Below are 25,107 nucleotides of genomic sequence, written 5' to 3'. Positions count from 1 at the left end.
TTATTATCAATGAGTATTAGTATTTTCATCAAATCCTTAAGCTTCATATCATAACACTATACCTATAATCAAACACTCTCACAATATAATCAATAATAACTTTCTGTAAACATTAAGTTTAAATGAAGGCAAAGGGCCATAATTAATGACAGTCCCAAGACAGGGCCAGTCCCAATATCCAAATCCAGAGCAGCATGGAAAAGTGACCCCCCCCTCCCCCGACAAAAAAAAAGTAATAGTGCTTTTCAGTACTCTGAGTCAAAACAAAGGTCAAGTCCTAGTTTTGCTACTCGCGCATGCGCGTTCTCACTCTCTCTACACGTATATACAAAAAGTATATATATACACACACATATGTGTATATATATGCATGTGTATATATATATTCCATCTCAAAATATATAAATATATAATATATAAATATATATAATACATAATATATATAAAATATATATAAATATATATATAATATATATATTTTTTGAGATGGAGTTTCACTCTTGTCGCCCAGGCTGGAGTGCAATGGCGCAATCTTGGCTCATGGCAACCTCCGACTCCCGGGTTCAAGCAATTCTCCTGCCTCAGCCTCCCGAGTAACTGGGACTATAGGTGTGTGTGTGCCACCACGCCTGGCAAATTTTTGTATTTTTAGTAGAGACAGGGTTTCGCCATGTTGGCCAGGCTGGTCTCGAACTCCTGACCTCAGGTGATCCACCTGCCTCAGCCTCCCAGAGTGCTGGGATTACAGGCATGAGCCACCGCACCCGGCCCGGTAGCTCTATATTTTTATTAATAATTACATTACTTCTCTAAGCTTCAGTTTCGGCATTTGTAAAATGGGGACGGGGATAACATAATATCCCTTTTCTAACAAAGGGCAGTTACAGGCACAAAAAAGATAATATAAACACTTGGAAGTGTTTCTTGTTACTCAGCAGATCAATTCACATAATAGCTTAAAAACAGCATCCTAAAGTCCTTCTCTCAATACAGTATGTAGGTGCACTAATTTACAAAACACAACAGAAATTAACAAATTTCATGATCCAGACATGAAAATGAGTCTCACTCTTTTATGACCACTCCATCAAATCATTGCTTATTACATCATATTAACATCCTGAATGTCTTATGCCCTGAATGCCATTAGAGGTTGGCATCCCTTATCTAAAATGCTTGGGACCAGAAGTGTTTCAGACTCTGGATTTTCTTTGAATTTTGGAATATTTTCATATATATCATGCAGTATCCTGGGGATGAGACACAAGTCTAAACACGCAATTCACTTATATTTCATATACACTTTACACACATAGCCTGAAGGTAATTTTATACTAACTTTTTTTTTCTTTTTTGAGGCAGGGTCTCCCTCTGTCATCCAGGCTGGAGTGCAGGAGCACAATCATGGCTCCCTGCAGCCTTGACACCCCGGGCTCAAACGATCCTCCTGCCTCGGCCTCCCAAGTAGCTGGGACTACAGGCACACACCACCACACCAAGCTAATTGTTTTGATTTTTAGTAGAGACAAGGTCTTGCTGTGTTGCCCAGGCTAGTCTCTAACTCCTGAACTCAAGCAATCCTCCCACCTGGGCCTCCCAGGATTGCTGGTTATGAGCCACCTCACCCAGCCAGTATTTTTAATAATTTTATGCATGAAATAAAGTTTTAACTGCAACCTGTCACATGAGGTCAGGCATAGAATTTTCCAATTGTGGCATCATGTCAGTTCGAAAAGTTTTGAATTTTGAAGGATTTTTGATTTTGATTTTTTTTTTTTTTTTTGAGACAGTCTTGCTCTTTTGCCCAGGCTGGAGTACAGTGGTGCGATCATGGCTCACAGCAGCCTCAGCCCCCTGGGCTCAAGCAATCCTCCCACCTCAGCCTGGAACTACAGATGTGCGCCACCATGCCTGGCTAATATTTTTGTAGAGACAGGGTTTCATTATTTTGCCCAGGCTGCTCTTGAACTCCCAAGCTCAAGCAATCCACTCATCTTGGCCTCCCAAAGTGCTGGGATTAAAGGTGTGAGCCAGCAAATCTGGCCCAGATTTTGAATATTTTGAGTAGGGATGCTCAGCCTGGACCTGCATCTCTCCAGAAGCATTACAGTACTTACAAGGTACTTACATATATTGTTTCATTTAGTCCTCACTAAGGACTATGTGAGACTGGCATTACTGTCCCCATTTTGCAGACTGTCCGGCTTACAGACTGACAAAGCCAATAATCAAATCCAAGCGGGTCTGCCCAAAGCCCCATGTCACACTGCTTAAAATTCAAGTCTGCACTTCAGTTCTTCGTTAGTCTCCTTTATGTCAGTAACTAAGGTTCAGATTAAATACTCGCTTTATTTTCAAAAGAAAACCATTCCTTCAAACAATTTTCTACCAATTTCTCTGCTGAAATGGTACTTATTTATAACACAGTACCTTAAAGGTCCATAAGGAACTGGAAAATGTTATTTTTTTGAAGTTTTACACATTCAGTACACTTTGCATCAATAATAAAAGTATATTCATAAAAGTATACTCACGTATAGGATATTAAGAATCTAACACTGCATATATTTAGGCATAAATGTGACATAATATTCCACTTATTTCACAAGCAATTACTATAACTTAATTCCAATAGTTATTCTAATACCTTCTTGTTCTTTCTAGAATTTCAGGTTTGTTTTTTAAGTGGTTTCTCCCATTTTTCTCACTTTCAATTACATAAAACTGTATTCTACTTTCAGTCCAAATTTTGTGTTGCCTATATTAAATCCATTTCCCCAATATATCTAGACTGCTGCCAACTAGAGTTAATAAATTTTGAATGACTGCTCAGGATTTATTCTCTTTATTTTTATATTCTGTTATTTCCTTATACAATAGAGTATGAATGAAAACAAGTATCTACAAGACCAGTATTTCTTCAATTTTCACCTTGTGAAAGCTGGGTATTAAAATAAAAATAAATTAAACTCTTGGGCTGGGAACTCCCTGACCATATTTCTCTCACTGTGCTGGGTGTCTCTACGCCCCCTTTCAATCTTGAGTACATATAGTCAATAGGCACTGCATGCACTGGGGGAGCACCTGGCCCATCAAGGGCCTTTCCCAGAGGAAGTAATGAATAAAGAACAGATGAAGAGCTGAGTAGTGGTTCCTGACCTGCCAGCAAGAGCGGAGGGGCAGCATTTTAGATTTGAGTCATCTCCACTGGAGTCTGCCAGTAATCAGTTGTGTGACTTTAAGCATATCAATTAGAAACAGAAAGCTTGGCATCCCGAAAAGAAAACCATTCCTTCAATTTTCTACCAATTTCTCTGCTGAAATGGTACTTATTTGTAACACAGTACCTTAAAATGAGTCCGCAGGGAACTGGAAAATGTTATTTTTTTGAAGTTTTACACATTCAGTATACTTTGCATCAGTAATAAAAGTATATTAGTAAAAGTATACTCAAGTATAGGATATTACGAATTGAATTTCAGCAAGACTTGAATTTTACTCCTCATTATTTATCCAAAAAGGAAAAAAGATCCGAGGATTTGTAAGTGACGTGACCAAACTCCAAAGGCTGTTAGCGGTATCCGCATATTCAGGATGCAAATCACTCTCTAGTCAACTGCACTTGCTACTAAACTGTGATTCACTGGCTGTTAGTGGTATCCGCATATTCAGGATGCATCACCCTCTCTAGTCAACTGCTCTTTCCACTAAACTGTGATTCACTGGGTGCCGATTTCTTCATCTCAAGAGGTGATGATTACCCCCTTTGTAATACTACCTATCTCATAGGACTATGAAGACTAAAGAAAATAAGGTATACAAGAGCATTTAACAAATTTACCATACCACTTCATACTATTGTGGAGAGGGCCAAGAGACAAGAAATCTGGTAGCATTTAAAGTGCTAAGAGCACAAAACAGAAGTGTTATAAGGTCATCTCACCAGCCAGATCTATACTTTAGCTTGATTATACAATAAAAGCATTGACCTTGCCACTCTCCAAAACTATCAGTGCAAGCTACAATGCCCCCTCACACTGGCAATTTACCATGAGATTTCTAATCAATAATCAAAACATTGTATTGTATACTTCCTGCTCTGAACACCAGGTACCAAAATTTCAGCAGCCAGGTAGGTTGAAGTTCACAATCAGGCAGCCTAGAATTACACTCAGCCCACAAATATGTTTTGATCAACATAATTTTTAATGGCAAATTTTTAAACTAAATACATTAAAATCCACGACATGCAGTGGCTCACACCTGTAATCCCAACAATTTGGGAGGCCATGGCAGGAGTATCGTTTGAAGGCAGGAGTTCAAGACCAGCCTAGGCAACATAGATAGACACCATCTCTACAAAATTTTTTTAAAAATTAGGCCGGGCGCAGTGGCTCACGCCTGTAGTCCCAGCACTTTGGGAGGCCAAGGCAGGTGGATCACCTGAGGTCGGGAGTTCGAGACCAGCCTGACCAACACGCAGAAACCCCGCCTCTACTAAAAATACAAAATTAGCCAGGCGTGGTGGCGCATGCCTGTAATCCCAGCTACTCAGGAGGCTGAGGCAGGAGAATTGCTTGAACCCAGGAGGTGGAGGTTGCAGTGAGTCAAGATCGCGCCATTGCACTCCAGCCTGGGCAACAAGAGCGAAACTCCTTCACACACAAAAAATAAAAGCAACAACTAGCTAGTACACGGCCGGATGCAATGGCTCACCCCTGTAATCCCAGCACTTTGAGAGCCTGAAGCAGGCGGATCACTTGAGGTCAAGAGTTCAAGACCAGCCTGGCCAACATGGCAAAACCCTGTCTCTACTAAAAATACAAAAATTAGCTGGGCGTGGTGATGGGCACCTGTAGTCCCAGCTACTCAGGAGGCTGAGGCAAGAGAATCGCTTGAACCCGGGAGGCGGACATTGCAGTGAGCCAAGGTCATGCCACTGCACTCCAGCCTGGGCAACAAGAGCGAGACTTTGTCTCAAAAAAAGAAAAAAAAAAAAAAAAACTAGCTACACATAGTGGCATGCGCCTGTAGTCCTAGCTACTGGGGAGGCAGAGGTGGGAGGATCACTTGAGCCCAGAATTCAAGGCTGTAGTGAGCTATTACCACGAAACTGCACTCTAGCCTGATAGGACGATACCCTGTCTCTAAAAGTTAAATAAATAAATAAGAATAAATTAAAATCCAGATTTCCAGCATCTTTTCCCAAGAGTGTCAAAAGATCCAAGGACACTGGGCCCACTTCCTCACATGGCAACAAGCAAGTGGAGCTGAGCAGCAACTGCTCCCTTTAGTTTGGGCCCGTGCTCTCCAGTTCATCAAGGCCCAGCCTACTCATCCTAGTACATAACAGGCATCGGACTTGGAGACCACTGAGGAAGATGCTCAAACAGAACAATAATAATAATTTAATGAAGATTTGTTTACTCTTTTTTGGCCAGTTTTTTGTGGCTCTATCACACATTAGCTCTGTGACTCTTAAGTAACATATTTAACCACTAAGCCTCTTAAATTTAACACAAGCTGAAATATGCTGACTTCTGAGTCAAAAAACTTCACAAAAACTTCGAACTCACAGAAACAAGTCAGGGCACCTCCCATAGGGAAAAAACGTAATGTGGCCACGAATGGTGGCTCACGCCTGTAATCCCAGCACTTTTAGAGCCCGAGGCAGGCAGATCACTTGAGGTCAGGAGTTCGAGACCAGCCTGGCCAACACAGCAAAACCCCGTTTCTACTAAAAACACAAAAATTGGCCAGGCATGGTGGCACCTGCCTATAGTCCCAGCTACCTGGGAGGCTGAGGCACGAGAATCTCTTGAACCCAGGAGGCAGAGGTTGCAGTCAGCCAAGATCATGCCACTGCACTCCACCCTGGGTGATAGAGCAAGACTGTCTCAAAAAAAAAAAAAAAAAAGTAATGTGACAGAAGTCCTTGTCATATAATAATTTGACATCTACGACTGCGTCCTTAACAGTAAGGCCTATACATCAGAATAACAGATTGCCAGCAAATCATCTTAGGCTGAATCATATAAATCCACTCAACTGCAAAAGTTTCTGAAGTCTTCAGATATAAGTCAATAAGCAAAACAAGCTCCCCCACCAAAAAAGAAAAACATTTAAAGTAACAGATAAGGCTATGAGCTCCTTTAGTGCAGAGGCCACTTCCATTCCTCGTGATCCCTCCTGTCTCACAATGACTGGCACACTGAAGCTACAGCTCAAGGGCAAGTTTCTCTCTGAAGCCTTTCCAGAGGGTCCGCATCCACATCACAAAGAACAAGCAACATGGTGTAGTAATGAAGAGTGCAGATCTCAGTGTTCAGCAGATAATCCCCTCTATCTTACAGCTCTACCAGCAGCATAAACTCAAGGAAGTTATTCAAGGTCTCTGTGCCCCAGTTTCCTCATCTGTAAAATCAGGATGCTAATAACACCTTCTCACACAAGAAAAAAATGAGATAAAGCATTTAACATCACACCAGCAGAGTAAGTACTCATTACCTACCATCATCAGTGTTTCCTTCTCAGTGTTCTATGGTACCCCCTGGGGACTTCTACCTTAGAACCCACAGTACTTTATTATAGTTCACCTGCACATACACAGACATCTCCTCTACTAGAATGTCAATAACCTCAGGATAGGGACCCAATTTTACTTCTTTTTGTATCCCCAAGGTCTAACATTTTGCTTGGCACTGCTGAAATGAATCATAGATCCTTGAGTATTTATTAACTGGAAAAGTTATTAGCAGAAACTGGAATTTACCTCCCTTGCCTGGTACTCAAGCCCTCACTGACTCTGACCCCTACCGCCCCTCCAACTTTACGTCCTTGTACCCTGCTAAAAGCAGCAATGACTTGCATGACTCAGGCTGTAAACTCACTCACCAGTCTAAAACCATGCCTCAAGCATTATACCTTTGTATCTTATAGCTATTTATTTCGGGGGACTTTACCACGTACCAGGCCCTTTATCCCCATTAGTTCAATAAATATTCACAACACTCCATGTGGTCAATATTATTCCCTAACCCAACCCCTAGTTGAAGAAAGTGATGCTTGGAGTTACGTGTCGAAGGTCACATATCCTGTAAGAACAGGGACCAGGAATTGAATCCAGAGCCCATGCCTATTTTCTATAGACTGTCTTCTCTGCTCATATTCAAAGCCGAGCTAACTAACCTACCTGCCATCTCCTTGCCTTGGAAGAGCACAGTCTTTACATTTAAAAGATTTCTGTACCATTCATTTTAACATTCATATGTTTTGTCCTATATAACTTTTTGTTTCAATATGTACTTGCATAAAAAGAGAGAGATGATGTGAGAAAAAGGCAAGACATGTAATGGAAAAAGCACAGATTTAGGCATCAGACAGACCTGGGTTTGAATCCTGGCTCTGTCTCGTACCAGCTGTGTAATTTATTATGGGTCTTCCTAATCTGTAAATTGAGGTTAAAATGATTAAACAATAGAAACCCCTATATAATACCCAAATACTCAAAGTTTAGTTTACCTCAAATTATGAAGCATTACCTGGCCACATCCCATCCCTCAAAGGTGAATAACCCATTCCCCTCCCGCACTACCACTGTCACAAGAACTCTCACACAATGTACTTATCACGGTGTTAGAATTATTCATTTCCCTTATCTCTCTTTCACTAAATTGAGCTCCCTGGCAGCAAAGACTGAATCTTATATTTATCTCTAATTGCCTAGCATGGTACCTGGCATATATATACATATCCATATTCAGTAAACATTTGCTAAGTTAAATAATTGTAGATAAAAATGAGCGCCTATAGAATTCTAGAGGAAAAATCATTTCCAGGTGGGGTTGTCCTGAATTGGTTGGGTGAGGCCAACTCAGCTGAGCCGTGGGAAGCGTCTCAATAGATTGAAAGAGAAAAGGGGAAACCTAAGCAAGGTAGGGAGAATGTTCTACAAAAATCAATGGAATAGGAAAGAACAAAAATGATTAGAGATCCTACTTATTCAGAGTAATGGATCAAGATGGGGTAATTAAAGAAGGAGACCTTTTCAAGCATAACTGGAAAGGTAACCAGGAGCCAGATTAGGAGATGTAAGGGGGTGTAAGTGCAGTCTGGGACACACAGTAGTTGAAGGTAGGCATGAGCACACAGATGAATGGGAAAGGGCTACCAGCATGCCCCAAATCCCGCAGGTGTGTAAACTGAAAAACATGAAAACAATTATTGCTTCATCAAGAACTCTTTCCGTGTTTACTAGGTACCTTGTGTGGGCTCATAAAATATAAGGAATAAAACCCATATCTAGGCTTCTGCTCAAGTGGGTTTTAACATTACGGATCCACCCCTCCTGCTTGTCAGAGAATGAGAACGCTGCTTTTTTTAAACCAATGTGTCTCCATTTGACTCTTCACACCTGGGAAAGTTTTGAACTTTGCCGATTTGGGTTTATAACAACATGGTGCTTTGTACAGTGCCAGGTACTGTGGTGGGCTTTCAAAGTGACTTTCATTCATTCAAAAGGAAGTTTTAACCAATTTCTGAGTCAATTTGGGGGTCTCTGGTTAAAGTCATAATCTTGTTTACACTACAATCTCTTTTTCCCAGCCTTAAACAAATCTAAATGACTCCTTGCCACTCCCATAAACAAAGAATGAATCAAAGTTCCAGTAGCACTGTAGCTAGAAAAAAGTCTGTAAGGCTGTTAACCTCTTTAAGGGGGAGGGGGAGAAGGGACGCAAGGAAACAAGGACCATACAGTCAATGCTTGAAAACCCTGATTTTCACATTATGAAGACCAGGGCACCTAGATATTGCCAAGTGCAGGCCCAGAAACTGCCGGAGTCAACTACACCCCCCACCCCCACACTACCAGGTCAGCTGGCTTCTTTTCCCCTAAACCACACACCCGCCTCAGACTCCTGACAGCCTCCAGTTCTGGAAATGGCCAGGAAAAGAACGCACCCGGGCCACCTGAACAAGGGCCCGGCAGGCGGCCCGCCGGGTAGCGCTGAAACTGGAGGGGTGAGAGGGCCGCCAGGTGGGCAAGCTGGTGGGCTGACGGACGGGCGGGGAGCTGGCGGCTGGGGCAACCTTTACCTGAAGCTGCTTCCCCACTACGGGCCGGGTCGGCCCCGGGACACGTTCCTGAGGGGAGGGCCCGGCTCCCCCACGCCTCCCGGCCCCTGCCCCGAGCTCTGCACTCTCAGGATCCACGGGGACCGGCGCTCCTCCCGGCCCGCTCAGCTGCCGCTTCCCGGGTTAGCCCTCATGCCCCTGCTGCTCGCCGCCGCCGGCCGGCCGAGCAGCAGCCCTATTACCCCGAGCCGCACACGACCCGGAACCACACCCCGGCGTTCCGGAAGTCCCCGACCGGGAAGGAGCCTCTGGCTGGGGACGTAGTGCGCAAGCCCCAGAGCTGAAAGCAAGGAGCGGTAGCTTCCCGCGGGGCGGGGCCGGGAGGGAGGCCGGGCGCATGCGCGCCGCTTCTCCAGTGCAGGGAAAGGCCTGGGTCGGAGACTGAGTTCTGGCAAGATGCGCCAGTGCCTGGACTTGCCTTGAGCAGGAATCAGTGTTAGGCTTCTCCATCGAATCTTCTTTCTCCTCATTTCCACGGAGAAAAGCCCTTAGTTCGTCCAGAAATGAGTGATGAGGCAGCTCAGCCTCTCTGAGAAAGACCTGGGTTCAAATGCCAGCTCTTATAACTTGCTGTGTGTCCTAGGATGTGACGCTTCTCTCTGAGCCTCGGGTTTTCCCATCCAGGGCAATAGTTTCAACTTTAGAGTATATTGCTGTGGGAATCGAATGGGATGATGCTTGAAAAACACCCAGCATAGTGCCTGACACATAGTAAACATGCAGTCAATGTTAGTTATTTCTCTTATTATAATATCTGTAATATGGAGGTGACAATAATCTTCCTCAAGCCCTGCTGGGAGGTTTCCAGGAGATGTAGGAGGACTGGCACAGGGCAGAAGTTCAGTGTGTCTCATGCTGCTCCCTTCCTCTCTCACGGAGGAAATCAGTAGAGAAAGCCACGATGAAGGGGGAAAAAGGATTCAGGGAGTGCAGTGAGAGTGTTCTCCCACCTGAAAGATGCTTGAGGAAGTCTCTCAAAAACGCACCTTAGCAAAAGAAAAAACTCAAGGTTGAATTTCAGCCCTGAGGGACCCCTGCCCAATTTTAAACTCATTAATAAATATGCCATGGGGCCAGGCACGGTGGCTCACACCTGTAATCCCAGCACTTTGGGAGGCCGAGGAGGGCAGATCACTTGAGATCAGGAGTTTGAGACCAGCCTGGCCAACATGGTGAAACCCTGTCTCTACTAAAAATACAAAAATTAGTCTGGCGTGGTGGTGTGCACCTGTAGTCCCAGCTACTCAGGAGGCTGAGGCAGGAGAATGGCTTGAACCCGGGAGGCAGAGGTTGCAGTGACCCAAGATCAGGCCACTGCACTCCAGCCTGGGTGACAGAGACTCTGTCTCAAAACAAAAAAACAAAAAACACGGTGGGTCTACCCATGTATTTCAAATATGGTCATCCGTCACTTAATGATGAGGACACGAGAAATGCATCGTTAGCTGATTTTGTGGTTGTGTAAACATCATAGACTGTACTTACACAATGTCAGAGCCTACTACACACTAGGCTGTTTGGTATTAGCCTATTGCTTCTAGGCTGCACACCTGTACAGCATGTTACTGTACCAAATACTGTAGACAATTCTAACACAATGGTATTTGTGTATCTAAACATCTCCAAATGCAGAAAAGGTACAATTAAAAGACCATGTTATAATCTTAGGGGACCACCATCATATGCACTCTGTCATTGACCGAAACATCCTCATTCCACGCATGACCGTATATGATTGATCTCTTACTACATCCCATTACTTTATGTAATTGGTATCTTACCACATATCTATACTGGGGGAATAGTGCACCTCAGCACCCAGACACACTCTTGCACACACACCACCACAGTTCCATCAGGGACCTGTCAGAGGCACTCTAACAAAGCAGCGGGTGTGAACAAGTTTGGATATTTGATTTTCTGAGGTCACCAGGTTATCTGTTCCTTCCTAAATCTTACTCTCCATTTTCCTCTCTCTCTCTCTCTCTCTCGAGTTCCAATCTGAAGCACAGCTGCCTGACTGTCTCCTAGACACATAAAACTCGGCCTATCTAAAACTGTTAAGCAGTTATAGATTCTAAAGAGTAAATATTTCCTAGCACTTTGAGAGACCAAGGCAGGAAGATCATCCGAGCCCAGGAGTTCGAGACCAGCCTAGGCAACATGGTGAGACCCCATCACTACCTTAAAAAATTTATCTCTATATAGGCCGGGCACGGTGGCTCATGCCTGTAATCCCAGCACTTTGGAAGGCCAAGGGGGGCGGATCACAAGGTCAGGAGATCAAGACCATCCTGTCTAACATGGTGAAACCCCGTCTCTACTAAAAAAAAAACAAAAAAAAACAAAAAAAAAAACGAAAAATTAGCCAGGCATGTGGCACACACCTGTAGTCCCAGCTACTTGAGAGGCTGAGGCAGGAGAATCGCTTGAACCCGGGAGGCGAAGGTTGCAGTGAGCACACCACTGCACCCCAGCCTGGACAACAGAGTGAGAGTCTGTCTCAAAAAAATAAAAAATAAAAAAAATATATATATACACACACATATATACACATATATATTTTTTTTAGCCAGGTGTGGTGGTGAATGCCTGTAGTCCTAGCTGCTTGGGAGGCTGAGATGGGATGATTGCTTGAGCCCTGGGAGGTCAAGGCTGCAGTGAGACGTGATCATGCCACTGCACTCCAGCCTGGATGAAAGAGCAATGCCCTGTCTTGAAAAAAAAATTAGAAAAATAAAAAGTGAATACTCACTCTGCCACTTACAAGTTTTGTGACTTCATCTCTCCAAGTTGCTTCTCTAAATATTCTTATCTTTACCTGGAAAATGGGAATGACAGAAGTCCTACGTAACCTCATTAGTTTGTTGAAAGGATAGAATGAGCTAATACATGTAGCTTACATAGAACAGAGCCTGGCATGTGACTATTATTTACTAATGCCTACCAGTATGAGTATACCTCAGTCAGTAAGCAATACTTATTGAGTGCCTATTGAGATTCAGTGGTGAAAAAGCCAGACAGGGACCCTACCCTTAAGAAGCCTTGTAGTCAAGTTCGACTATGGGTTTGAAATACTGTAGTTACTGTGGTAAGTTGGCATGCAGTGATATGTGGTAGGATTTCAAGGACAGTATTGAGGGCCCAGTTGAGAATGGAGACTAAGTGTATGGTGATACTAATATGATGGCTAGTGTGATTATTCTATAGCTAGTTGGAGCAGTCACGATACACACACCCAAAGAATGAGAAGTTGGATTGATCCAAGGAAGGATTTTGCCAGACAGGTGTGATGGGGTCATATCGGCTTTTAAGAGTGCTTAAAACAATGAGCCATAGAAAGTGTGCTGGATAGGGAAGCAAGAGAATTCCAGAAAAACAGGTATCACTGGCCTAAAGGTCTCAAATAGATGTAATGGAAGTCACTGATGAAGGAAAGCAGAAGGATGGAGGTTATTGTCACAGATGGATGTTTCAACAAATAACCTCAGAGGAGGAGCCATGTGAGAGGGGGTCCCAGCTAAAGTGGAATGGGGGGAAAAATCACTGAAGATGAGATAGTCAAGGAACTGAGACCCTTGTGAACCTCCATCCCAAGATGGTGGACAGACATGGGGTGAAAAGGAAACCAAACGTGCTCCCCATGGCATCTGCAACTGAGGAACAGCACTGGGGAGGTAGATGAGGAGGAGAGAGGAGAAACTAATTGGATGGCATGAGCCTCCAAGAAGCAGGAGTTGTATTGGTGGAAGTGTCATTAAAGCATACATTGACCTGTCTCCTGACCTGGGGTGCACAGTGGTAGGACCATGAGAGCTAACACACATACAAATTTTTTTTTTTTTTTTGAGATGAAGTCTCGCTCTGTCGCCAGGCTAGAGTGCAGTGGCACGATCTCAGCTCACTGTAACCTCCGCCTCCCGGGTTCAAGCCATTCTCCTGTCCCAGCCTCCTGAATAGCTGGGACTACAGGTGCCCACCACCATACCCGGCGAATTTTTCTATTTTTAGTAGAGATGGGGTTTCACCATGTTGGCCAGGTTGGTCTCGACCTCTTGACCTTGTGGTCTGCCTGCCTCTGCCTCCCAAAGTGCAAGGATTACAGGCGTGAGCCACCACACCCGGCCACAAAAATAACATTTTTACAGCACACTGATGGTGCTGGGCTAGGGGCTGGCTAGGGGACTCCCATAGACATCAGGGCAGCGGGACAGGTACCTGGGCATACCTATGACAATCAGGCTTCACAGCCTTCATCTCCAGCTTGGAAAGGAAGCCATGTTAGGGGGTGGAGGTTCTTTTTCTTCTGGTTCCCAGGACTAGAGAGGGTCAGTGGGCAGAAGTTCAAAAACACCTACTACCGGGCCGGGCGTGGTGGCTCATGCCTCTAATCCCAACACTTTGGGAGGCCAAGGCGGGCGGATCATGAGGTCAGGAGATTGAGACCATCCTGGCTAACATGGTTAAACTCCGTCTCTACTAAAAATACAAAAAATTAGCCAGACGAGGTGGCAGGCACCTATAGTCCCAGCTACTGGGGAGGCTGAGGCAGGAGAATGGTGTGAACCTGGGAGGCGGAGCTTGCAGTGAGTCGAGATCATGCCACTGCACTCCAGCCTGGGCGACAGAGCGAGACTCTGTCTCAAAAAAATCAAAACAAAACAAAACAAAAACAAAAACAAAAAAAAACACCTACTACCTGTGTGGCCTTCAACAAGTTACTTGCCTTTCTTGTGTCTGTTTTCTCATCTAGGTTGTTGTGAGAATTCCATGAGGTACTGCAGAGAGAGTAACTAGAACAGTGCCTGGTATACAGGAGGTGTTGCATAAATGCCAGCTCTTCTGGCCCGGCACGCCAAGATGGGCAGTAAGGATCAGGTCCCTTCACACATTCAGTTTCCTCACAGCCCCTCAAGCCTCAATTGTTGTTTGCCTTTCCATTCAGCAAACTCCTATTCATTTTGGGGGGCAGCCTAAAACAACAACCATGTATTATTTCTCAGGATTCTGTGGGTTGGTAGGTGTTTCTCCTGCCAGTCTATCCCTGGCTTGCTCATGCAATTGCAGTCAGATGGAAGCTAGAATGCCTGGAAGGACTAAAATGGCCTCACTCATGGCAGCAGATGTTGGCCAGGCTATCTTGATTTTTCTCCTTGTGGCCTGTCTGGTGGCTATCTTGGCTTTCTGTATAACATAATGACAGAATTCTAACAGACTACGCTCTAATGTGCAAGTGATTTTTAAAACTACAGTTCTTGGCTGGACATGGTGGCTCACGCCTGTAATCCCAGCACTTTGGGAGGACAAGGCGGGTGGATCACGAGATCAGGAGATTGAGACCATCCTGGCCAACATGGTGAAACCCCATCTCTACTAAAAATACAAAAATTAGCCAGGCATGGTGGCGGGCGCCTGTAGTCCCAGCTACTCGGGAGGCTGAGGCAGAAGAATCGCTTGAACCAGGGAGTCGGAGGTTGTAGTAAGCTGAGATCATGCCACTGCACTCTAGCCTGGCAACAGAGCGAGACTCCGTCTGAAAAAAAAAAAAAAATTAGTCAGCCGTGGTGGCGGCTAATTCCTGTAATCCCAGCTACTCAGGAGGATAAGGCAGGAGAATCACTTGAACCCGGGAAGTGGAGGTTGCAGTGAGCCAAGATCCAGCCACTGCAGTCCAGCCTGGGTGACAGAGACTCCGTCTCAAAAAAAAAAAAAAAAAAAAAAAATATATATATATATATATATACACACACACACACATATACATGTATATATATATACATATATATGTGTATATATGTGTATATGTGTATATATATACATATATATGTGTATATATGTGTATATATATACATATATATGTGTATATATGTGTATATATATGTGTATATATATATAAAATTGTGGAGATATATACATATATGTATACCATATTACCCATTTCTAAGTATATCCTATTCATTGTTGAAGGCTCAATTTACATATTACTTCCCCAGAAAGCTTTCCTAGATCACCTTTTCTCCCTAACAGGACACATGAAGAACTTTATTCTCTGTGTTGACCGTTTATCACATTTCTGTTGTTCTTTTAATACATATCCTGTCTCCCCAACGGGCCATGAGGAATGGGATGTTTATTTCTGTTTATATACTAAAAGCTAAAAACACCATAAGCACTTGGTAACATGTGTGTTAAATGAAAAGGTGCTCAAAATATGCACATGAAATGAGGCAATCTTATTTTTAAGATTATAAGACAGCACTTTGGGAGGCCGAGGCAGGCGGTCACGAGGTGAAGAGATCAACAGCATCCTGGGCAACATGGTGAAACCCCGTCTCTACTAAAAATAACAAAAATTAGGCCGGGCGCGGTGGCTCACGCCTGTAATCCCAGCACTTTGGTAGGCGAAGGCGGGTGGATCACAAGGTCAGGAGATCGAGACCATCCTGGCTAACACGCTGAAACCCCGTCTCTACTAAAAATACAAAAAATTAGCCAGGCGTGGTGGCAGGTGCCTGTAGTCCCAGCTAGCTACTCGGGAGGCTGAGGCAGGAGAATGGCGTGAACCCGGGAGGCGGAGCTTGCAGTGAGCCGAGATTGCGCCACCGCACTCCAGCCTGGGCGACAGAGCAAGAGTGCGTCTCAAAAAACAAACAAACAAACAAACAAAAAAATTAGCTGGGCATGGTGGCGCGAGTCTGTAGTCCCAGCTACTTAGGAGGCTGAGGCAGGATAATTGCTTGAACCTGGGAGGCGGAGGTTGCAGTAAGCCAAGATTGCGCCACTGCACTCCAGCCTGGCGACAGAGTGAGACTCTGTCTCAAAAAAAAAAAAAAAAAAAAAAAAAATTATAAGAGATTATAAGATTTTAAGATTACATAAGATTTGAGGAAATCTTATTTTATATAAGCATTATTTTCACATGGAAAAATACCACTTTGCCAAATGTATGCCAGCAAGCCAAGAGTACATGTGATAGGATGAAAGTAACACTTTGAAACCCTGCCAAAGCTTTGGGGAAACGGAGGCACCTTCTAGCTTTTCTGCAAATGTGTGATCTCAATATTTTATATGTGTGAATATGTTTCCCTGATATTCTTCCCAATTTTGGTCTTTTATTTAAATATGGTTTTTCCTCTCATAGGGAAAACATGGGTGTTTCCTCTCATAGGGAAAACATAGGGAAAACATGGGTGTTTCTGTCCTATAAAGAATTCTACGAAAAGAGTAAATTGCGTCAAAAATCCATTCAAACTATTTTAAAGAAGCGCCCTAGAAGTGTACAATTTCAGAGAGAAATATAGTGGGTTTTTTAAATTTAAGTAATATTTCAATGTGAAGATTTTTGTTTTGTTTTGTTTTGAAATGGAGTCTCCCTCAGTTGCCCAGGCTGGAGTGCAGTGGTGCAATCTCGGCTCACAGCAACCTCTGCCTTCAGGGCTCAAGTGATCCTCCCAAGTAGCTAGGACCACAGGCGCACGCCACTACACCCAGCTAATTCTTGTATTTTTAGTAAAGATGGGTTTTCACCATGTTGGCCAGACTCGTTTGGAACTCCTGAGCTCAAGGAATCCCCCCATCTCAGCCTCCCAAAGTGCTGGGATTAGAGGCGTGGACCAGGCACCCAGGCTCAATGTGAAGAATTTTTTTTTTTTTTTTGAGATGGAGTCTCGCTCTGTCGCCCAGGCTAGGGTGCAGTGGCACAATCTCGGCTCACTGCAAGCTCTGCCTCCCAGATTCACGCCATTCTCCTGCCTCAGCCTCCTAAGTAGCTGGGACTACAGGTGCCCGCCAGCACGCCTGGCTAATTTTTTTTTTTTTTTTTTTTTTAGTAGAGACGGGGTTTCAGCGTGTTAGCCAGGGTGGTCTCGATCTCCCAACCTCGTGATCCACCCGCCTTGGCCTCCCAAAGTGCTGGGATCACAGGGTGAGCCACCGCGCCCGGCGGTGAAGAATTTTTTTAAAGCAAATGTATTGCTTATAGTAAGGTGAGTTTGGTGAATAGAAGGGAAGCACAAAATTAACCCATCAGAAAACACACTTTGAAGATACTATTTAAATACAAATCGGTCCTGGGGACTGGGCAGAGATTCACTGAGCTTTGTTCTATTGAGTTCTCATGCTGAGTATTATTTCTGGTGAGTATCCCCTTTTTAGATACTTGGGGTGAAAATGGAACAGCTGGCTGGTATTATGAAAAATGGAACATCTTTCCGGCTACATTTATATTTGTAGTCCCTTTCCAAAATCCAGGTCCTGTAACCAGCTTCTAATAGTACCTTTTCTTGCTTTAAAGGTTAGCTAGTACTGTGAGTGCCAGCCCCTAAATTAATTGATGTTAACAGTACTTAGAACGTAAAAAACAGACTCGTATGTTTTGTCGAATGCAACTTCCAAGAATGTATAATTAACAGTGTCTCCATTAATATACAGTATGTTCAACAGTGAGACATCACTATCATAAATAAAGGTAGACATGGATAAATTTATAATTAAAAATGCATTAGAAATTACAAGCATAATTTATTTACTAATGTGCACTGGAATAAATTTTATGTGTAATATTTTAAAACTGGGCATTAATAAATAATAGTGAACATAAAATATTTTTGTAGCTAAAATATTTCAATAAATATTAGTAAGTTAAATGTGCAGCAGTTATAATTGCTCTGAAGTAAAGTTTATAGAATGCAATCACAATGTAAACACTGTTTCTTGGGTGTATTCAAAATATCAGAAATGCATAGCTGTCCTTCTGAAATGCATAGCTTTGAAGCTGACAAATCAGGTATTCAACGTAGTGCCTACAATGATTGAAGAATAAAAGCACAGGACACCCAAATAGTGAATAACTAATCATTATTTGAGATAACCAAGACCCTTCTGAGAAAGTGTATTTACAGACTCGTGGATTCAAATCTTACCTACCTGCTTGGCCCACACTAATTTGGAGCAATTTCTCCCACCTGAAAACTCCTATGGGTCTTTTTGAACCTTTCACTTAAAAATTGGTTTTACCTGCTGGGCGTAGTGGCTCACACCTGTAATCCCAGAACTTTGGGAGGCCGAGGAGGGCAGATCACTTGAGGTCAGGAGTTCGAAATCAGCCTAGCCAACATGGTGAAACCCCGTCTCTACTAAAAATACAAAAATTAGCCAGGCATGGAGATGCACGCCTGTGGTCCCAGCTGCTCAGGAGGCTGAGGCGGGAGAATTGCTTGAACCTGAGAGGCGGAAGTTGCAGTAAACCAAGATCAGGCCACTGCACTCCAGCCTGGGTGACAGAGGGATACTCCATCTCAAAAAAAAAAAAGCTGGGCGCGGTGGCTCATGCCTGTAATCTCAGCACTTTGGGAGGCTGAGGCAGGTGGATCACAAGGTCAGGAGATCGAGACCATCCTGGCTAACACAGTGAAACCCCGTCTCTACTAAAAATACAAAAAATTAGCCAGGCGTGGTGGCGGGCGCCTGTAGTCCCAGCTACTCCAGAGGCTGAGGCAGGAGAATGGCATGAACCCGGGAGGCAGAGCTTGCAGTGAGCTGGGCGACAGAGTGAGACTCCATCTCAAAAAATAAAAAAATAAAAAATTTACCTTACCTTGACTGTGCTTTTGTTCTATCAGGGGCAAACAACTCCAAGATGCCAAGCACTATTCTAAGTGCTCATATATTTTATTGACGCCATGCTCTTGACCACTTCACTCTATTAGCTCCACTATTTAAAATATTCTATTTATTGAACTTTCTGAGCGTTCACATCATGTGTCCTCAGTGAGCTGTAAGTCCTACAACACACAGGAATACCGTATTTATTCATTTGATGTGCCTGAAAAGGGAGCTTGTGTCTACATGTAAGGTAGGTTTTCCCAGGTAAGACTGTAGCTGATTAACAGTAATGAATGGCATCCATTATTGGTTGAGCCTTACTTTGGGCCAGGCCTGGCCTAATGGCTTTGTACCCCTAGTCTTATTTAATCCTCATAATAATCCAATAGATAGATGTTATTATTATCCCTATTTAAGAAATGAGGAAACTGAGCATCAGAAAGGTGAAGTCACTTGCTCAAGATCATACAACTAGTAACTGGCTGACTTGGAAGCCCCAAGCGCCACACTTCCCGCAATGATAATGAGCAGCCCTTGTTGTGAAAATAACCATGTCCTTTCACTACATCATGTTGCCTTCCAGCATCTCACAAGCCTTTCTGCTGGGATTTTCCCCCCATTGATATCTAATCTAAGTCCCTCCTGCTCGCATTTAAGATAATTCCCTCATGTCCTGTCCTTAGTAGACAAGAACTGATGTTTGAAACACATGAGCAATATCCCTTTAGATATTTGAAGATGGCTATTAAATTCTCCTTAACCTTCTTTTCTCCATGATACGTTATTAGTAACCCCAATTCCTTTTGCCTTTTCTCACAGGGACTTTTTTTTTTTTTTTTTTGAGATGGAGTTTCACTGTTGTTGCCCAGGCTGGAGTGCAATGGTGAGATCTCAGCTCACCGCAACCTCCGCCTCCCGGGTTCAAGCGATTCTCCTGCCTCAGCCTCCCAAGTAGCTGGAATTACAGGCACACATCACCACGCTGGCTAATTTTGTTTTAGTAGAGACGGGGTTTCACCATGTTGGCCATGGCTGCTCTCGAACTCCTGACCTCAGGTGATCTGCCTGCCTCAGGCCTCCCAAAGTGCTGGGATTACAGGCATGAGCCACCGCGCCCGGCCCCACAGGGACTCTTTCTAAAGCATTCCACCCTCTGAGCCATGCTCCTAGAAAGAGGTTTCAGGTTTTCCAAATCTCAATTTATTATCATCATCTTCAAAGAGTATTTATTAAGCACCCATATAGGCATGTGAACTGTGCTAGAATTTATACAAGCCAGGAAAGCAGATGTTGCCCTGGATCTAAGAGGATATTTGAGGCCAGGCGCAATGGCTCATGCCTGTAATCCCAGCACTTTGGGACGCCAAGGTGGTCAGATTACCTTAGGTCAGGAGTTTGAGACCAGCTGGACCAACATGGTGAAACCCCGTCTCTACTAAAAATACAAAATTAGCCGGGCGTGGTGGTGCATGCCTGTAATCCCAGCTACTTGGGAGGCTGAGGCAGGAGAATCACTTGAACCAGGGAGGCAGAAGTTGCAGTGAGCCAAGATTGCACCATTGCACTCCAGCCTAGGCAATAGAGTGAGACTCCGTCTAAAAAAAAAAAAGAAGAAAGAAAGAATACTGCCTCTGAAATGAGTTTAAGCGAAACTAGTACCTAGAACAATTAATAAATACTAGTTCAGAAGTAATATACAACTAAACTAAACAAACAAAAAAACAACAACAACAAAAACAAGTAGTCTGAAGGCTGAAGACACAGTCTTGGCCTGCTTAGAGCTTTTCTGCTTTTCTTGAAAAATTGGAAAGATTAGCGACATTGTGTCTGCAGCCCCCTTGTCAACAATCAGGCTACCTGGTTGTTGTGATGACTGGTGGATGTAATGAAGGCCAGGTGGCAGCCGCCACACATCATGACACTTGGGCTGTGGCTTTTGTCATACCTGGCCTGCAGCACTCATTTGCTTGACCTGACAGGCCTTACAGGTACTTGAGTTTGAGCCCCTGGTCTGGCTTTAGGAAACAGCCTAAGAATGAATTTCTGCCTTTGCATAGCAGAGGTATTGGTGGGGAGAGGGTATAGTTAAGGAGAAAGTCTCAAAACCCTCTTCACCTGGGAGAACCTGTTCTTCTCAAACCCAAGTACAATTTCCTGCGTAATCTGGAGATTATGCTAGAGAAAGAGGCTCTAGAAAATAAAGAGGAGTGGCCGGGTGTGGTGGGTCACACCTGTAATCCCAGCACTTTGGGAGGCTGAGGTGGGCGGATCACGAGGTCAGGAGATTGAGACCATCCAGGCTAATACAGTGAAACCCCATCTCTACTAAAAATACAAAACACTGGCTGGGCGTCGTGACACGCCTCTGTAGTCCCAGCTACTAGGGAGGTTGAGGCAGCAGAATTGCTTGAACCCAGGAGGCAGAGGTTGCAGTGAGCCGAGATCACACCACTGCACTCCAGCCTGGGCGACAGAGCAAGACTCCATCTCAAAATAAATAAATAAATAAATAAATTATATTTATTTATTAATTATTTATTAATTTATTAAAATTAATAAAGAGGAGTGGAGCTGCAAATTGTTCATCTTTGTATTTCCCAGTTATTTGACAAAATCTCAGCACAAAATGTTGCTTTGAATGAAAGAAGCTAATTCTAGCTTCAGCTCATTTGTGACTTTGGTGGGCAGAGTCACACCCCTTCTCTGTGTCTCGGTTTTCCCATTTATGGAGTGGAATGGTTTTCCCATTTATAGACTCTACCTGGGCAGATCATATGATGCCATTTTTTGAGTGACAAAATGTTGTATGTATGTATGGTACAAAAGATGTAAATCTGCCTCTCAAAGATGTCTGTAGATTTTGGCCGGGCGCCATGGCTCACGCCTGTAATCCCAACAATTTGGGAGGCGGATCACCTGAGGTCAGGAGTTCGAGACCAACCTGGCCAATATGGTGAAACTTGCTCTTTACTAAAATGTAAAGAAATTAGTTGGGTGTGGTGGTGGGTGCCTATAATCCCAGCTACTCAGGAGGCTGAGGTAAGAGAATCACTTGAACCCCAGAAGTAGAGGTTGCAGTGAGCAGCGATCCTGCCACTGCACTCCAGCCTGGACAACAGAGGGAGACACTATCTCAAAAACAAAAAAAAAAAGAAAAGAAAGAAAGAAAGAAAAGAAAAAAGTCTAGATTTTAACATTCTTTCTTCAAGAAGTACATAAGTTTTTTTTTGTTTTTGTTTTTTTTTGAGACAGAGTCTCGCCATCGCCCAGGCTAGAGTGCAGTGGTGCGATCTCGGCTCACTGTAACCGCCGCCTCCTCGTTCAAGCGATTCTCCTGCCTCAGCCTCCCAAATAGCCGGAACCATAGGCAGGCACATGCCGCCACAACCAGCTACTTTTTGTATTTTTGGTAGAGATGGGTTTTCACCGTGTTGGCCAAGCTGGTCTCAAACTCTTGACCTCAAGTGATCTGCCAGCATCAGCTTCCCAAAGTGCTGGGATTATAGGTTTGAGCCACCTCGCCAGGCCCATAAGTTGCGTTTGTTGTTGTTGTTGAGACAGGGTCTCACTCTGTCACCCAGGCTGGAATGCAATGGCGCAATCTCTGCTCACTGCAACCTCCACCTCCCGGGTTCAAGCGATTCTCATGCCTCAGCCTTCCGCGTAGCTGGGATTACAGGCATGAGCCACCCCGCCCAGCTAATTTTTGTATTTTTAGTAGAGACAGGGTTTCACCATGTTGGCCAGGCTGGTCTCAAACTCCTGACCTCAAGTGAGCTGGCTGCCTTGGCCTCCCAAAGTTCTGGAATTACAGGCGTGAGCCACCATGCCTGCCTGGCCTCATAAGTTTTTGAAGTACAAATTTTTCCTTCAGATTCCACAATAGCAATTTTTAATTAATAACTTTTCATTTTGAATTAAAAATGTAGACTTTAGACATTTTCCATTTTCCTGAATGGGTAATCCTAAAAAAAAAATTCGCTCACCGTGAGTGTACACCTATTGCCAAGATCCTGTGTTTTTTTAAATACCATTCTCCAGTAAAAACAAAACAAAACAAACAAACAAACAAAGCACCAGGCGCAGTGGCTCACATCTGTAATCCTAACACTTTGGGAAGCCAGCCGAGGTGGGAAGATCACTTGAGTCCAGGAGTTCAAGACCTGCCTGGGCAACATAGTGAGACCATGTCTCTACAAAATAATTTTAAAATTAGCTGGGTATAGTGGTGCACACCTGTTGTCCCAGCTACTTAGGAGCCTGAGGTAGGAGAATCGCTTGAGCCTGAAAGATTGAGGTTGCAGTGAGCTGTGATGGCACCACTGCACTCCAGCCTGGGCAACAGAGCAAGATTCTGTCTCAAAAAATAACTACAAACAACGTAAATATAAAGCCGAAGTCCTCCTTGAGTGTTCCTGTATACCTGCAATTCCTCCCTGGGGTTAATCTCTGGAGTTGTTTGTGAATGTCCGCAGGCAAGCCTGGCTAATTTTTTTGTAGAGATGGGGGTCTCACTATGTTGCCCAAGCTGGTCTCCAATTCCTGGACCCCAGTGATCCTCTTGCCTCAGCCTCCTAAAGTGTTGGGTTTACAGGCATGAGCCAAAGTGCCTGGCTATGAAATATTTTTTGAAAAATATTTCAGGCTGGGTGTGGTGGCTCATGCCTGTAATCCCAGCACTTTGGGAGGCCGAGGCGGGAAGATTGCTTCAGGCCAGGAGTTCGAGACCATCCTAGCCAACATGGTGAAACCCCATCTCTAATAAAAATACAATAATTAGCCAGGTGTGGTGGCAGGCGTCTGTACTCTCAGCTGCTCAGGAGGCTGAGGCATGAGAATCGCTTGAACCCGGGAGGTAGAGGTTGCAGTGAGTCAAGATCATGCCACTGCATTCCAGTCTGGGTGACAGAGTGAGACTCTGTCTCAAGAAAAAAAAAATAATGAAATTGGCCAGGCATGATGGCTCAAGCCTGTAATCCCAGCGCTTTGGGAGGCCGAGGCAGGCAGATCACGAGGTCAGAAGTTTGACATCAGCCTGGCCAGCATGGTAAAACCCCATCTCTACTAAAAACACAAAAAATTAGCTGGGCCTGGTGGCACGCGCCTGTAGTCCCAGCTACTCAGGAGGCTGAGGCAGGAGACTTGCTTGAACCCAGGAAGCAGTGAGAATTGTTTGAACTCCAGCCTGGGTGACAGAGCAAGACTCTGTCTCAAAAATAATAATAATAATAATGAAATTTTAAAATATAATAAAAAATAAAAAATATTTCAAAGAGAACATAATCAATATTGTTTGTATAATCAGAAAAATAGATAAGAAAATAAACAAATATTTAAAATGAAAATCCATTGCTCCCTATCAGTCACAGAAACATTAATTGTAACAAATGTACCCCCCACTGACCAAGACCCCAGACTTTGAGCCCTGACCTCCCCTTCCCAGGGCCAGCAGTATAGCCTGTTCCCTTCTTTTGGTTGGGTCTCAGCTGGTCATGGCTTTGCTCCTTCCTCTTCATCCGTTGCCCTAAAGACGTCTCTCAGGATGCTCTTCATGGCTGATGTGAAGGACAAGATATGGAAGCTTCATTCAGGACCCGATAAAAATTTACAATTAGCTACCCCAATTTTTTTTGAGACGGTCAAGCCTCACCCATCCCCATTTTATTATATTTTATTTTTATTTATTTATTTATTTTTGAGACAGGGTCTCGCTCTGTCATCCAGGCTAGAGCACAGTGGTGTGATCTGGGCTTACTGCAACTTCCACTTCCTGGGTTCAAGCGATTCTCTGCCTCAGCCTCCCAAGTAGCTGGAACTACAGGCACGAGCCACCATGCCCGGCTAATTTTTGTGGTTTTAGTAGAGACGGGGTTTCACCATGTTGGCCAGGCTAGTCTCAAACTCCTGATCTCAGGTGATCCACCCTCCTCGGCCTCCCAAAGTTCTGGGATTACAGGCGTGAACCACTGTGCCCAGCCGCTACCCCAATTTTTAAAATATTTACCTTCCCCTACTTTCGTGTCCCAAGGGGTTGTCAAGCATTTCTGACCCAGAATGGTGATGATAATGTTGGCCATTGTTTATTTATTCAACAACTCGGTTTTTTTTTGGTTTTTTTTTGAGACGGAGTCTTACTCTGCTGCCCAGGCTGGAGTGCAGTGGCGCGATATCCGCTCACTGCAAGCCCTGCCCCCTGGGTTCATGCCATTCTCCTGCCTCAGCCTCCTGAGTAGCTGGGCCTACAGGCACCCACCACCACGCCCGGCTAATTTTTTTTTTGTATTTTTAGTAGAGACGGGATTTCACCATGTTCACCAGGTTGGTCTCGATCTCCTGACCTCGTGATCCACCCACCTCAGCCCCCCAAAG

At 44.2% G+C, this 25,107-nt stretch overlaps 1 protein-coding gene across 11 annotated transcripts in view; it reads right to left on the bottom strand.

Moving 5' to 3' along the window:
• MAPKAP1 (MAPK associated protein 1) overlaps nucleotides 1-9,423 on the bottom strand; it is a 266,415-nt gene extending 256,992 nt beyond the window's left edge. For 3 of the 11 annotated variants that reach the window (XM_063788304.1, XM_054658425.2, XM_063788307.1), the window contains exons 1-2: nucleotides 9,097-9,366; nucleotides 7,386-7,447 (exon numbers count right to left, since the gene is read on the bottom strand). The gene's annotated coding sequence lies outside the window, so the exon portion shown is untranslated. Of the gene's footprint in view, nucleotides 1-7,385; nucleotides 7,448-9,096 lie in introns of all 11 variants that reach the window. The other 8 variants (XR_010148846.1, XM_054658426.2, XM_003312328.6 and 5 more) reach the window with 6 other exon arrangements.
• Nucleotides 9,424-25,107: the final 15,684 nt, after the last annotated feature.

The sequence above is a fragment of the Pan troglodytes genome, chromosome 11 (assembly GCF_028858775.2).
Source record: "Pan troglodytes isolate AG18354 chromosome 11, NHGRI_mPanTro3-v2.0_pri, whole genome shotgun sequence".
Lineage (NCBI taxonomy): Eukaryota > Metazoa > Chordata > Mammalia > Primates > Hominidae > Pan > Pan troglodytes.
The sequence above is the reverse complement of the archived record's forward strand: the minus strand, read 5'-3'. Positions and strand labels throughout refer to the sequence as shown.